Raw genomic sequence first — 13,055 nt, 5'->3', positions numbered from 1 at the left:
ATGAATTGACTTGGCCAGAGAAATTTGAGCAGAATTGCTATGTGTCCTTCTGGATAGAAGCTTAAGAGTGATTCCATTGAGTGATTCCCATGTTTCTCTTTCTTTTCTTGTGTCTTATTGCTAATGAGAGAACCAATGCAGCTTAAGTGCTACAATGAGTACAGCCTGATCCACACTGAACATGTATCATGGATTAGGAATGAGTGTGTGTGTGTGTGTGTGTGTGTGTGTGTGTGTTAAGCTACTGAGATTTTGGAATGATTTGGTAGCTTAGCCTAACCTATCTTTACTTTTTTTTTTTTTTAAAGATTTTTATTTATTTATCAGAGAGAGAGAGGGGGAGAGAGCGAGCACAGGCAGACAGAATGGCAGGCAGAGGCAGAGGGAGAAGCAGGCTCCCTGCCGAGCAAGGAGCCCCATGTGGGACTCGATCCCAGGATGCTGGGATCATGACCTGAGCCGAAGGCAGCTGCTTAACCAACTGAGCCACCCAGGCATCCCTAACCTATCTTTACTTTTGTACCTTCTGATTCTCTGATCCAGCCAGCGCAAATTAAGCTCTCTTTGCCTTTGTTCAGTATCACTGCATTTGTGTTATGAGTAAAATATTTATTATAGGCTATTTTAAAAAGTTCTATACATGTACCTATAAAATTATAGTTTATGGAAAATAAAGAAGTGTTTTACTCCATTTTTAATTGTAACCCCAGTATCAAACAATGCCTTGAATATAATAGTAAATTATGGTTAAAATTAATTAACTGGAAAGTCCAAAATTTCTAGCACTTCATTGGGATTTCTATCTCACCCTATATGAAATTAAAAATTCACTCATATGAATTTTTCTACTGTCAAAAACTGCTGACAGCATCACAGACTTGACTGAAGGGTTGGACATTTTAAGTAAATTTCCCATTAGACTAATAGAAAATTATGACAATATTTAATCATAACCTACTGGTACCCCGTGGATTATCTATAACAAAATAAAAAGAAAAAATGAATTCCAGAAAATCAGAAATGTAACATTTCATAGTATTAATTGTATTCTGCCCTTTGCCTTCCTAAGTAACATAAATGCATAATGATCTCTCTTGTTCCAGAGAAGCACCCTGACATCTTTATTATATTTGCCTTTATCTGGCATTTGATCTGTTCAGACCAACAATGTCTCTATTTAATACTTCAGTTAAGCATATCCAATTAAACTTTATACTGACCTTCTTAAACAAGGCATCTCAACTAATTCCAAACCTGAGAGTATTATACGAGATGACTTTTTTTCCTATTTGCCTATGGTTTGGGAAAGTTTAAAAAGTAGAGAATGCTTGCACAGGAAGAAATGTCAAGGGTAAATTTTTAATATGTGTTCACTATTACCACGACTGCCCCATTGAAGGTACAACAGAAGTAATTTTTGCTTAAAATTTATTAAAAAAAAAATCTATCAGTATGTCATTATTGACCAACTGTTTGTAAGTAACATTATATGCAGTTATGCCTAGTGCTTGTACATTACCTGTCATGGGCTGAATTGTGTTCCTCCCAAAAAAAGATATGTGGAAGCTCTAACCCCCAGTATGTCAGGATGTGACCTTATTAGGAAATGGGGTCATTGCAGATGAAATTAGTTAATGAAGTCATACTGGAATAATGTGGGCCCCTTTCCGATATGGTTTACATCCTTATAAGTAGACTGCCATGTAAAGACAGGGGGCATGAGGGAGAATGACACATGATAACAAAGGCAAAGATTGAAGCTTTGTAGCTGTAAACCAAGAAATATCAACCACTGTCAGTAAACCTCCAGAACCTGGGAAGAGGCAAGGAGTAATTCCCCACAGGTTTCCAATGGAACAAGGCCTTGCAACACTATGATTTCAGACTGAGACCCTCCAGAAATATGATATGATTAATCTCTGTTTTAAGCTACCCCGTTTATGGTACCTTGATAAAGCAGCCCTAGGGATGTGATATACTCCCTAACCATCCAAAGTACCCACAGTGGGATGGCAGGAATGAGAACCAGACAGTAGAGGAAAGCAAGATAAAGATATGACAGCTACCAGCACATGGCAGTATGGAATGCATTAGTCTGACCCTCAAATCTATGGTCAACTAATCTTTGACAAAATGTCCAATGGACAGTCTCTTCCCCAAATGGTGTGTTCCCGTTCTACAAATGGGAAAATCAGACAGCCACATGCAGAAAACTGAAACTGGACCATTTCCTTACATCTTATACAAAAATAGATTCAAAATAGAGGAACGACCTAAATGTGAGATGGGAATCCTTCAAAATCCTGGAGGAGAAGACACACAACAACCTCTTTGGCCACAGGAACTTCTTGCTAGACATGTCTTCAAAGGCAGAAATGAACTATCAGGACTTCATCAAGATAAGAAGCTTTTGCACAGCAAAGGAAACAGTCAACAAAACCAAAAGGCAACTGACAGAATGGGAGAAGCTATTTGCAAATGACATATCAGGAAAAGGGCTTGTACCCAAAATCTATAAAGAACTTAACCAAATTCAACACCCAAAGAAGAAATAATCCAATCAAGAAATGGACAGAAGACATGCACAGACATTTCTGCAAAGAAGACATCCAAGTGACCAAGAGACACATGAAATAGTGCTCCACATCACTTGGCATCAAGGAAATACAAATCAAAACCACAATGAGATACCACCTCACACCATTCAGAAAGGCTAAAATTCGCAGGTCAGGAAACAGCAGGTGTTGGTAAGGATGCAGAGAAAGGGGAACCCTCCTATGCTGTTGGTGGGAATGCAAACTGGTGCAGCCATTCTGGAAAATAGTTCGGAGGTTCCTTAAAAAAAAAAAAAAAATAGAGCTACCATATGACTCAGCAATCACACTACTGGATATTTACTACAAAGATACAGATGTAGTGATCCGAAGAGGCACCTACACCCCAATGTTTGTAGCAGCAATGTCCTAATAGCCAAAGTATAGAAAGAACCCAGAAGCCCATTGATGTATGAATGGATAAAGAAAATATGGCGTATATATACACAATGGTATATTACACAGCCATCAAATACTAAATCTTGCCACTTACAATGACATGGATGGAACTAGAGAGTATTGTGCTAAGTGAAAAAAAGTCAATCAGAGAAAGATAATTATCATATGATCTCAATCATGTGTGAAATTTAAGAAATAAGGCAGAGGATCACAGGGAAAGAGAGATAAAAACGAAACAAGATGAAACCAGAAAGGGAGATAAACCATAAGAGACTCCTGATCTTATGAAACAAACTGAAGGTTGTAGGAGGGGAGGAGGGTAGGGGATGGGGTAATTGGGTGATGGACTTTGGCGGGGTATAAGTTGTAATGAGCCCTGGGTATTATATAAGACTGATGAATCACAGACCTGTACCTCTGAAACAAATAATGCATATGTTAATTAATTAAATTTTAATTAAAAAATAAAACTCCCATTCCTTGCCAAAAAATTTAAGAAATAAAACATTAAAAAATAGTTAAAGCTTTCAGAGTACAGGTAAAAAAAAAAAAAAAAAGGAAATGTGTTAGTCCAGAATGGTAGTAGTGATGTTTCTGCCTGGTGAAGTATTCGAAAAGTTCAGATTCAGAGTCACTCTGTAAAAAAAGGAAAGCATGGCTAAAAAGGTCATGTGACAAGGAGAAGGAAGCCCTTAATCTTGAGGTATAAGCCTGCCTCTCAGTAGTTACTCACATTCTCCCTATGTGTTTGCCTCCTCCATGCACAGAATTCTCACATAATATTCCTATTCCTGAAAGCAAATGCAACATTCATTAGGCAATGTAAATATACAAGTCAGGACACAGAAGTACAGGTTCTTTTGTATTTCTACAAACAGCTAATTCCTTTTTTGCTTTTGTTTTTGTTTTTGTTTCGTTTTTGTTTTTGTTTCCTGGCTTTTAGGAACATTGCAAACACATACATTCTAAACATAGTCTAAATTAGAAAACCTGATCTCTACTCTCACATTCAGATTCAGCCATTTCTAATCAGCTCAATACATTAATTTCCAGAAATCATTTCCTAAAGTGTTCTTAATTGGAATATGAACAGGCTTAAGAATAACATGAAACTGAGAAGAAAAAGATTTGGATAAAGTACAAGCCTAAAACATAAGACCAGATGAGCTATGAAAAGTTTACTTTAAACAAGTGTATTATTAAAGGAAATTGCTTAATATTCAAACTCGTTAAGTCAAGTTCAATAATTATTTTTTCTCTTTAACTCTTTTCGGAATCAAGGCAAACCACATGGAGCTGTTTCATCAGACTGTGTTTGATTTGTAAATAGAGGGTAAAAGAATAAAAACAATAGAAACATCCTATTAAAAATCAGACTAATTGGCAAAATGCCCTTTTAGCTCTTTCAACAGATTTAAAAATCTCAGCCAAGCATCTGAATTTATGGTGGTTTTATCTTTCATCACTGTTGTCAGGCGACCTTGATCTGTTCGCTCAGAATTTAGTTCTCTGCAGACTTCCAACGTGTAAATCAGCCCTTGAACTTGGTCATGAAAGGACATTTGACACAGAGAGACTAAAATATGTCTCTTTTGTGGAAATGTTTACCCTGAGTTGATACCGAATTCTTCTTCTTCCAATTACTCACACATTAATTTCAACTTTGTTTTTCTAGTCTCCTGCTCGCCTCCCTTGACTGACAGGAATATTAGCTAAGTTTGTCAGGCCAGTTGCCTGGTCCCCAGAGAAAACCCAGGAAGGGCTGACCTCATGTTCACAGCAGGGACGGCCAGCTCAGACTTCTCTATCAGTCAGCGCCTGCGAAGACCTGGCGGCAGAGTCTCAGCGGCCTTCCTGAGTGAGCTCCTTGATAAAGTTGATCCCATCAGGAAGGAGAATATTGGGCAGAGTCCAGTTGTATGGCTTATGTTGAGAGTGAACTTTTTGACATTTCAAATCTGCCATATCAAATTAAGCAGAATAAAGCCGGCTGTTTGCCCGATTATTTATAACATCACAGGAAACTTGGAATGACTTATAAAAGAATGGAAATATTTCTCTTTCCTCAGAAAGAAGCTTGCCTCTGCCAAAATACACAGCAACTGGCTGGGTATGGGAATGGTGCAAAAGAGTTCCCACTTCCAAGGTTATTAAAACATACCTGGACTCATTTAAAAGCCCAAACCGAGTATAAGAATGAACAATGTGGGGACAGCCTGGGGTGCCACAGTGAACTCTCACACAGCCCCTGTTTCATAGACATGAAAAAGCAAAGGTAACGAGCATTTGATTTTGCCGAGAATGTTGCTGACCATAAGCTTTGGCCAAAGGTGTTTATCACCTTAATAAGCCCCAAGGGATGCAGCTGAAGAGGGTGACTTTGAAAGTGGTTTTAACATCCTTGCACATTTACCGAACCACACTGAGACCAGAAATCACTGATGAAAGCTGGCAATGGACTTTGGAAATATAAATGCTGCACACATGAGAACTGTGTGGGTATAATTTTTCCTTGTTCATTGCAAGGCAATGTGGGATTCATGTAAATAATTTGAGAATGTGGAAATAATAGGAAGCTTTTAGTTACCCAGAATCTTAACCATCCAAAGATATCAATTATTAACATTGGAGTGTGTTTCTTATTAGTCTTCTGTTCTATGCAAAATAATGCCCACACTCAGAAATCATCTATGAAAATTTACATTGTTAACTAATGTGTTTTTTAACTAAACTACATACATATACACACATACACTCGCACACACATGTATATATATATATATATATATATATATACATAGATACACACATTTATATATCTATTTCATATTCTTCATTATCTTTGAAAACCTGGTGTTTACTAAAAGCATAATATTCAATCATATTTCATGATTGAAAAAATTATTTTTTGCTTAATTATTTGTTTACCATTTTTCCTTTTTTTGCTATTACAAAAAAATGTCACAGTGTATATTCTCATATAGGAACTGTCTTGTTTTGATATTGCTTTAGGGTAAGTTTTTAAAAATGTTTTTAATTGGGTCAAAAAAATCTAAAACTTTCAGACTCTTTTTTAATTTAATTTAATTTATTTATTTGAGAGAGAGAACATGAGCTGGGGGAGTGAGATAGGGAGAAGCAGCAAAAACTCTCCACTGAGCAGGGGTTCAGATGAGGGGTTTGATCCCATGACTCCAAGATCATGTTCTGAGCCAAAGGCAGACGCTTAACCAATTGAGCCACCCAGGCACTCCTCTTTACGACTTTTAGAATACATTTCCCAAATGCTTTCCAGAATGTTCTCACAAATTAACACTGTCCTAGGGTAGATGTTACCCTGAACAGCAATTTTCAAGGTTATGAATCAAGATTCCCGTGTTATCACCTTGAACTCCTTGAAAACACATTTTTCTGGCATCTTCTTTCTATGTAAACCTCAGTTAAGTATGTAAGATAAGTTGCTATTCTTTGCTCAGGGCGGACAGAAGGAATATGATTATATTACACAAAATATGTATATTCATGTGTAAACCTTATCCATTTATATTGTGTATGATCCTCAAAATGTGTTTCTATAGTTACAAAATTTTCTGGTCTCTATCTGATTATGTAATAGTGGTGATTGTTTAAAAATACATATAATTGAAAACTGGAACATCAAAACCATTTGTGTGCTTATTATTTGGAGGACTCACTTATTTGCTGAGATAGCACACAAATCTGCACAAAAAGCTGATCAGTGTGTTTATGACTACGAGTCTCATACCCCTCACCGTCTGTGTATGGTTCCTTACTGAGGAGGTATGGCTCCTCCAGGTGGGAGGGACCAAAAATCCCATTAAATCGAGTTCCTCAAGCATAATCAGACCAAAGACAGAGGAGAGCTGAGAGAAAATGAATAGATATCAAGGTATCGAGTTACCTACATAGATAGAAAGACAGAGAGAGAGATAGAATAAGACAGGAGATTAGAGGAAGAAGATAAAAGAGGACTGAAGTAAGGAAAAAGCATAGAAAGATGAAGAGAGAAAAGGAAGAAACACAGGAAGGGGCACTATGCTCTGCTAAGTGCTTTTAGCCATTTGTGACAAATCTGCCTTGACCTGTGCTTTCTCACCTCCTGAAAAGGGCCCCATGAATTAGGAGACAGAGACCAGGGCCGAGGGTGTAGTTTCCCACCAGAACTTATTCTGGGTTATTTTTATGAAGTCTTCTCCTTCTGACTCTCCCCTCTCCAGCCAGCCCCTTCGTCCTCCTCTTCATCCCCTCCTCCTCCTCCTCAGTTCCCTTCTCCTCCTCCTCCTTCTCTCTCCACCTTCTCTCTGCCAGGACAGAAAGGAGACGTGTGTAGTGGTTCTTCACATTCCACAGCACTGGTTTTGGGAGCCATAGGGTCGTAGAGCTGGGGAAAAAAAAAAAAAAAAAATCAGATCTTTCATAGGGATTTTTTTCTGTACACTTTAAACATCTGGATTCTTTCTTTATTTTCTTAAAAAATGAGTTAGAACAGAACCATCATATCTAGAGCTTATCTGAGGCACTGTAAGTATCATGATATAAAATAAAATATTTTAAAAATTACTATTTTCTTATAAATTCACCAAGTTCATTATCTTGTATTTAAGAAGAAACTAGTTTGAGACTACTTTTTGGTTGCTGGAACAAAACAGAAGAACAACCTGTTTTATTTTCTGTATACAGACATACAGACACAATGAATATATATGTATATGTGTATATATATACACATATATATGTGTGTGTGTGCATATACACACACATATGTACATACATATATATTGTATATGTATGTATGTATATATGTATGTATGTATATATGTATATATGTGCGCGCACGTATATATGTATATATGTATACATACATGTATATACATGTATATTCTATATATGCATGTATGTGTATATGTATGCATGTATATATGTATATATGTATATGTGTGTGTGTACACACACATATGTGTAAATATATATACACATATACATATATATTCATTGTGTCTGTATGTCTGTATACAGAAAATAAAACAGGTTGTTCTTCTTTTTTGTTCCAGCAACCAAAAAGAAGTCTCAAGCTAGATTCTTCTTATATATGTATATATACATATATACATACACACACACACACACACATATATATATCTGCATGTACACATGTATACACACATATAGATTGATATTCCATTCACAGGTAAGTTATATTTGTCTCATAAAACTAATGATGCTTTTTTGTTAAAACGTTCCCCTTAAACATTTACACATTTGATTCTTTTTAAGTTCTTTTTAAATTCTAAAGCACAGGCTTATAAAATAATACTGTGTTGTTTAACTTTTCTCACATTTTATACAAAGAGCTTGATTGCTTGGAAAACATTGTAAAAAAGTCATTGTGGAGTTAATATGAACATTGCTGCCCCTTTAATTTTCTTAAAAAGAATATTCACTAAGTTAAAAAGGATTTTTAAAATGTTTTCCCTTTTTTTTAACTACATATCTGTGGGATGTCAAATTCTCTTCATATATCTCAACCAAAACAAAATATTAAAACAGCAAATGCAAAAGATATGACAATCCAGTTGTCTTATTAAAACATATATTGAAGAAATTTACATTAATGTAAAGAAAAAATATATACAAATTCTTCTCACTAAATTATTTTTTTTAATTTTGGAAAACGTGATTATTTTTATGTTTTTATTCTTACATCAATGGTGTTATTGTTATTTCAAAAGATTATTTTTTCTGTTTTGATTTATTGTAAATAAGTATTGATAGATTAGAATATTATTTTATATCTTTGGGCAGTTATATTTTTAAAAAAAGGAAGGTTGGACTAGATTTTTTTCTTCTCAAAATGCAGTTTGAAATGATCTATAATAGATCTACTTGAAGTGCTGGTTAATATATAGATAGTAAAACTTGCCCCAGACTCACCAAGTCAGACTCTATGAAAGAGAGGCCTTTCAAAAGTGGGACCTTGCAGATTTTTCAGGTTCCTTTAAAATTGATGACCTCTGTTGATTTTGTTTCAGGTAAATAAACACCAGAATCTCTGAACCCCTATCTCCTGCAAGGGCAGGCTGGATGCCTATGTTACCTTACCCCTGGCCCCAAGACCATCTATAAATTTCTCCTTTGCAAGGTTGGCAGACAAAAATAGAGTATACTCAGTTAAATTTGAAATTCAGATGAACAATGAATTCTTTTAGTATAAATATGCTGTATTTCGAAGATTGACACACATATATACATATCTCCAATTATTGGATAAATATTCAATATTTGGGTTATATATATAATCCAAATATTGTGCGGAACATATTTGTCCTATTTTCTGTTTGTGCCCTTTGCTTTGCTAAATCTGTCAGGCCTATCATTTTTCCACCATTACTTCCAGGTGGTACTATCCGTAAATAGACTAAGTGAGACAATATGGGAAAGTCGTACCCACAAGATTTATTAATTGCCTAGACTTAGGGTCAGGTGGGAAATGGCTGAACCCAGAAACACTCTTATAATAACAGTTAAGCCTTTATCCATGATCTCACACTCTTATAAAGCAAACCCCTCTAAACTTTCCCCAAATTTCTTTCAGAAAGCATCTCTGTGGAGCTCACGTGGCTCTGCTTCCAATTACTGCTTACTTCATCTCACTGTGGTATTTCTCATTTTAAAGTCACTGGCACATCGGTAATAACCTCATTGCCAGAGCGACTGGGAGGAGAGAACATGCAGTTTAATCTCTAATGAAGCCTTGTTCCATTATGTCAAAGTTCACCTCTCCTTTTACTTGTCCTTACATGTCTCATCTTAAGAATGTAAACATCTTCGGGCTCCCTTTTATTTTGTCTGCCTCTCCAAGTCTCAGGGACCTCTGTTCCCACTGGTGATGTTCTGGGTTCTTGCTATTTCTACTAACCGATATGTTCTCCTCTTCCAAAAATACAGATTTCCCTCTGAACAACATTGCCCACTCAACCATCTCTCTAAGCTTTTCTGATTCTACTTGCTGCACAGAACAAGATGGTTTCCAGAGTTTGTTGTCAAAGAAGGATTCTGTTTTAAAGAAAGTTTTCGGAAATAGAATAGAGAAATGTTTTAATATCAACTTACCTGTTAATATTTGCCTTTTCTACCTACATCAGCTGCATCTAACAATCTGTAAAGACGGTCTTTCGTTTTTATTTATCCTTCATTGAGTAGAGGGTGGTTCTGATTTTCTCATATGTGGCGTTCTTCTCAAATGACTTTCATAGCTGATTTCTACTTTGGCAACTGCCATGCCAGGTTCCCACATATAACATGGTATTTGGCCTTGTTTAGGGTCCAAATGAGAAACAAGATGTGCCTTCAAAAACTGAAGTTACACCTTAGGCTAACAAGGATGTTCTCCTGAATTTTGAAAGGTAGGTGTTCCTGTTTCCATTCAACCCAGAAGCTTAAACTAGAACTTGACTTTGGGAAACATCTTACTAAAAAAATCTTAGTAAATAACTTGAGTGGGAGCTATGTTTGTGATTGGTGAATTATGTCAGATTTTTTTTCAGGTAATTAATTGACTACCCCCAGAAAACTCCACTGTCATACTTTCAGATCTATTTGTTTTTAAAACTGATGGTTTCAACTAATGCAAAGAAAGTATCAAGTTCTCACATCCAGCCAGATTGCAGAAAGAAAAATTAAATGAACCATTTATATTTGTCTACATTGCATAAGATGATTCTCTAGCTGAGCTATGTTGTTTTCTTTAAAACAAAGTTTTCCTTTTTTTTTAAATTATTTACTGTCTAAAAGTCTGTGTCTGCTGTCATTACCCACACTTGTCTGATAACAATTGTAAGTTTCTTTTAAGAACAGTACTTTTACCAGGTTCATATTTCTCTAAGCTTGTTTTTTCCTCATACTGTAAAAAATAAGATTATAAGAATATTAAAGGGAATTTTGAGAGAAAAAAATCGCATTGCTAACATTACCTAGCAAAACTATTTTTATTTGCTTAGGTTGCTTTTCATTCCCTTTTTTTTTTTTTCAAACAATATGTACATATTTGTTACAGTTACAATAAAATTTGGTACATGTTTTAATTTTGGAAAATTTTTACTTTATATGGTTATTTTAAAAATTACATGGCAATATAAATGTGAATGTATTCGGCATACCGCCTATCAGATAGGTACTTAAATTGATCTTGGAAGCTGTGACTCTAAGTTAACTTCTTTTTTTTTTAATATTGTAAAGCATATAATACCTAACCACGATGGTGCATCAAAACCCAGGTAAGGCATTGTGGTTGCACATTTTTTCCTTTTCTTTTTTTCCCCTTTTTTTTTTTTTTAATTACAGATAATGAGAACGAATGTTAGCCATTTTTTTTTCTTTCTATGAATTTTTGGGACTGGGATTCCTGTGTCAGAAGATCTGAACACTGAGCTATCAAAAGATTATGTCAGTTGCCATTGCCATCAAGATAGTTACAGCATCATCAAATTATCAGGATAGTTTCTTACTAACCTAAAAACTGATAATAAAACAAACCTATAAAATATTGTTTATTTTATTAAGTGTCTTTCTTTTATTTCTTGCATTACCATGAAGGGCAGACCTTTTCCAAAATTCTATGTGCAATTTAGTTTTCATTACTTATTACCTATGTCTGTTATCTGTTTCCATCTTTTTTTAAATACTTTTTTTAAATAGGTTTAAGTTATAGACTACAAGGTGTTTTGCTGGGGGTGGAGAAATAATACAGTTCGGTGGTTCCAAGAAAAGACTGGAAGGCTGGGAGTTCCAAGGCAGGAACTCAGGGACCTCAGAGGACACCAGGGGATTTGATGGAGTCTCCAGTGACATCTGTGGGTGCCAGAGACTTTGCCAGAGAAGGCAGACAAAGCACAACATTGGAGAGAGAATGACGGTAAAGTAACAATTCCCACTCTCAAAACTTGTCTCCTTAGGTACATTGGAAATTCATTTCTTATTGCCCGTGATTTTTTTTTTTTTAATTGGATCCTTTAGGAAAGCTAAATCACACCATCAAACTTCTCTTTGACCAAGATGTTCTCATCTATGTCTGGTTAAAAAATCTTTGGTAGAAAGAAAAGAAAGTGAAAAACCTAAATTTGATGCAGTTGGACACTATTTTTAGCTTGTGAGAATGTTCACAGTCTCCTTTGCCTCAAAAAGGAAAATTGACAAACAAATAAATAGAAAAATAGTTAAATAGACAAGTAAAGAAGCACTTTATGAATCCTTGGGTCGGAGGTTGTGACTGTGGATTCCTTAGGAAATAAAAACATAGACGATTTGAGACACTCACTTCTTCCTAGTGCCTCTTCCTCTTTTCTCCCTCTTTATTTTTATTGTCATCAATTTAGAGACTCAAGAAAAGAAACAGAAATATAAATATGAAATATAGATATAAAATACATTATGATAAGAAACATCATTTTTATTTTTTAGAAATAAATAGAAATTTAGAAAATTTCTAAATAAAAATTTAGAAATGTATATATATTTATATATATTTAAGAAAGATTAAATATATATAATCTACTTCAGATGATTATCAGAAAGTGGTTGTTGACCTCTGATACCAACACAGAGAAAGAGACTCAAACCTGAATACTTGACAAGCGAACCCAAGGAAGTGATAGCAGTTTACTATTTTGAGCAGAAAAAGGATATGATGAGTTAAGCACCGAAAGGATATAGATATTTCACGAATTTGCATGTCATCCTTGCCCACGGGCCATGTGAATCTACTCTGTATCCTTCCGATTTTAGTATACGTGCTGCTGAAGTGAGCACAGGATGTAGATATTTCAAAAAACACTATATTACTACCCCAAGCATCACCTAATAATTAATTAACATATGCTTGATTCATGCTCTCAATCTGCTTGTGTATTAATAAGCTTGTTCTGTTTTCCCGCATGTGAAAAATGGGAGATGCAAAGAGGGTTTCCTTTCTTTTGACTTTTCACCAGGCATGATAAGTACAGTACAGTAACTGGACTTTCCAATATCTCCTGGCCCTTTGATAAA

General features: G+C 35.3%; 1 non-coding gene across 1 annotated transcript; it reads right to left on the bottom strand.

Moving 5' to 3' along the window:
- Positions 1-12,711: 12,711 nt before the first annotated feature.
- On the bottom strand, positions 12,712-12,818 carry LOC116592143. The gene has a single exon (XR_004286333.1). It is a non-coding gene; the product is annotated as a U6 spliceosomal RNA (small nuclear RNA).
- Between the last annotated feature and the right edge of the window lie 237 nt (positions 12,819-13,055).

Source organism: Mustela erminea, chromosome 5 (assembly GCF_009829155.1).
Source record: "Mustela erminea isolate mMusErm1 chromosome 5, mMusErm1.Pri, whole genome shotgun sequence".
Classification (NCBI taxonomy): Eukaryota; Metazoa; Chordata; class Mammalia; order Carnivora; family Mustelidae; genus Mustela; species Mustela erminea.
The sequence above is the reverse complement of the archived record's forward strand: the minus strand, read 5'-3'. Positions and strand labels throughout refer to the sequence as shown.